The sequence below is a fragment of the Arachis ipaensis genome, chromosome B03 (genome assembly GCF_000816755.2).
Source record: "Arachis ipaensis cultivar K30076 chromosome B03, Araip1.1, whole genome shotgun sequence".
Lineage (NCBI taxonomy): Eukaryota > Viridiplantae > Streptophyta > Magnoliopsida > Fabales > Fabaceae > Arachis > Arachis ipaensis.
The window spans coordinates 33,825,853-33,829,908 of NC_029787.2; positions in this window are offsets into that span (position 1 = coordinate 33,825,853).

Here is a 4,056-nt window from a genome sequence, read left to right on the forward strand (position 1 = left end):
ATAGCCCCCAAGCTCGTCTGGCGTTGTATGGAAATGGTAGGCGAGCTTAATGGAATTGGTCCCTACGTGTAAGGTTGATAAACCCATATTTTGTGATATATTTTGTGCTTGGTTTGAGTGATTTATTCAATCCTTCACCCACTTATTCATATTAATTGCATGGTTTTACTTTCCCTTCCTTATTATGTGATGTATGTGAAAAACATGTTTCCTATGCTTTAGAATTAATTATTTTAATTACCTTCATTTCCATTCGATGCTGTAATTAGTGTGTTGAGTAGTTTCAGATCTTCTAAGGCAGGAATGACTTAAAGGATGGAAAAGGAAACATACAAAAATGGAAGGAAAGCGTAAAACGGAGTTTTGGAGAAACTGGCAGCGACGCGGCCGCATGGACGACGCGGCCGCATGACTGACGCGACCGCGCGACAAGGAAAACTCCAATTGACGCGACCGCGTGACCCACGCGGACGCGTGACAGAGGTCACGCACCAGAAATTGCAGAAAACGTTCATAGAAAATTCTGAAGCCCTTTTTGGCCCAAATCCAAGTCCAGAAGGCATAGACCAGAGGTTATGAAGTGGGGGAATGCATTCATTCGAAGAAGGCTGGCAATTTTTTAGTTACTTTCCATGATTTAGATTTAGTTTTGAGAGAGGTTCTCTCCTCTCTCTCTTTAGGATTAGGATTTAGATTTAGGATTTTATTTGCTTCAAGGATTATCTTTTTACCAGGTTCAATGTTCTTTTAATTGACAGTTATCTCTTATTTTTAGATACCATTAATGCTTGCTTGTATTAGTTATGTTGCCTATTTGACTTATGCTACATTCATGTTATGATTTCTTATTTAATGTTACTTGAGATATTTCAGTTCAATATTGCTCTCTTTTACTCATGTTATTAATCATTCCCAATCTGAAGACATTTTTATTCCAGTAGATTTAATTTCCTTCCTTTTGGTCATGGTTAAGAAATCAGTAACTCAGGAGTTATCTTAGCTCAACATAATTGATAACTGTTATCTTTGCTAATTGAACTGAACCTCAATAATCCCAATCTTTTCTTAAGAAATAAATAGGATTCGAAGGTCAAACTAATTAGTCCCTTGACTTTCCTTTGCTTTAGCAAGGATTAACTAAGTGGAATTAAGATTCAACTTTCATTATTATTGATAAGAATAACTAAGTCTGGACTTCCAATTTCTCATACCTTGCCAAAAGTTTGCTTTACAGTATTTATTTATTTTGATTGACATTTAAATTAATTGCCATATTCACTCCTCATTCTTGAAACCCCAAATTTACAATCTCCATAACCAATAATAAGAACATACTTCCCTGCAATTCCTTGAGAAGACGACCCGAGGTTTAAATATTTCGGTTATCAATTTATTTAGGGGTTTGTTACTTGTGACAACCAAAACGTTTGCACGAAAGGATTTCTGTTGGTTTAGAATCTATATCTACAACGCGACTAATTTTATAAAATTCTTTACTAGCAAAAATCCTGACGTCAAAATGGCGCCGTTGCCGGGGAATTGCAAACGTGTGCCTTATTATTGGTTATTGTAAATATTTTTCAATATATATATATTTTTTTTCTTTTACTTGCTTATTTGCTTTCTCTCTTCCCTCTTATTTCTGACAGCTATTATGAATTCTCACCCCTCTCGCTTTGAGCTTGGTTCCAATTTTGTTGCATGGAATGGAAGCTATAGCAGGACTATGCATCAAGGTCTAAGCAATCAAAGATGGACGGAGCCACAAGGATCCAATCAACCCTTTAGGCAACAACATCATCCTAGATATCATGGACAAAGACCATTCTGCAATGCATACCCAACTGATAGATTTGATGGACCACCTTGTAACTACCAACAAGCCCCATCCTATGCTCAGAGACCATCCTCTCGACATAACTTCGAACCACCATACTCACAAGCTTCTTTTTACCATTCACTACCATATGATCCTTATCCACCCCAACGCCAATCCAATTACTCCCAAGAACCACCACTCTCCTACAAACCATGTTCATATCCATCAAGCCAAGAATCACAGGTTTGCTTCTACGAATCAGTAAACCAATTCAATGCAACCCTTCATCAACTGGAGCAAGCAATAAATCAACTATCTTCCAGACGTTCAGCCACTCAACAGACCCCCATGGCTTCATGTGGAGAATCTAATGAAGAATGTATTGTGAAGAAGACACAAGAAACTCCAGTAGACAGCATAGAGCATAACTTCGTACTGGAACAAATAGAAGAAGCTGTCATTGTAAAAGAAGAAGAGTTGGTTGAAGATTTAGGAGATGCCGAACCGCCACCTGAATCCAGAGTTGTGGAGAACTCCGTCAAGGATGTTACAACTGACGCTAAAGAGGATGTTGCACAACCTCCAATGCAGATATCTTATGAAGAACTGGACGTAGTAACTCAAGACACATGTTTCCTTGATGATGATGATCACAAGTCAAGTCCTCTTAGTGATGAACTTGCACCCGCAAGTGAACTCTTTGAGACAGAAGAATCTTCCCCGAGTGAATATGAAGATAATGCTGAGGTAGATTTCTCTCGACCTCCAAAATATGACTTGAGCGATGATGAGGGAGAATTTGAAGACTCTGATCAAGACATGGTTGACATGGAAGAAATTTTCAAGGAAGTGGAGGAATTCACTGAAGACCACAAGGGAGTACATCTTGCAGAACCACTAGAAACGCTTGTCCCAAGGCCATTACCACCCAATACAGACTTCAAGTGGGTAAAATCCTTAGCTTTTATCTTTACTTTTCCACTTGAATATGGTTTACTTGAAACAGATGGTCAGCTTAGAGCTCTTTGCGGCTTTAAGAGAAAAAGGGAAATGACTCGCACTCAACGCTGGTATGCAAGATCCAATGAGGTTTCGCACTTCAAATTGAGGTGCAGAAATTGGTGTCAAGCTCAATTTAAAGGATCTCGGAAGCTGTTTGATTACTGCAGTGAGAATTCAGATTACTTATCACCCGACTGGAAAAATACAGATCAAGACAAGGACGGGTGTAGAAGAAAAGTTTGGGATCCTGGAGTATATTCCGACATTCGTCACCCCGGGACCCTGAGAATCTGTTTGAAGCTACTCAGAAGCTTTACATGCCTAGTTTGGGACCCCGGAGGCTATTGACATTCCAAATACTGGTGGAGATTTCTGGACGAATTCAAGCACAAGCCACCATAACAGGAAGCTCATCCAATGTCCAACTTAAGGACTTTAACTAAAAGTGCTAGGTGGGAGACAACCCACCATGGTACGATCGTCCCTTTTTCAGTTTTCATTTTTGTCTATCTTGTTTGTTTTTTAGCTTTGATTGAACCTGGAATTTTGCATAACATTCATTGCATCTGCATTTCCATCTTATTCAAAAAAAAAAAGGGGTGTGCGACGCGACCGCATCGATCATGCGATCGCGTCAGTTGCGACAGAACACCTTCCACACGTCTGCATCATCCACGCGGTCGCGTGACCTGGAAATCGGCGTAAAGATCCAATGCCCAGAAAGTTGGGCTGGAATCGTGTGGCCATTGTGCGTTTCGCACAAAATGAACCACGCGGTCGCGTCCCTGACGCGATCGCGTCACACGCACAAACATTAATCCCACGCGACAGCGTAAGCGACGCGACAGCGTAAGCGACCTGATCGCCTCGCGCGGATAGCACACCACCCCAAAGGAGACAGAGAGTTGCGCTGAAGCGACGCTGGAATTGTGCGTTTCGCACAATCTCCAGTGACGCGATCGCCTCGCCTACGTGATCGCGCCATTCGCTATTTACCAATCCCATGCGAACGCGTCAGCCATGCGATTGCGTCAGCCCCATTTCACCCCAGCCACGCGACCGCGTGATCCACGCGACCGCGTGATCCACGCAATCGCGTGGATTAAAATTTATAACCCTCCTGTCATGCGAATCCTATCAGTTGCGCCGCCCCTCCCGAAACCCTCTCCTCCCTTTCTTCTTCTACACCACCCAATCACCACCTAGCCACCACCATCGGCCAACCCCGCCCCCGA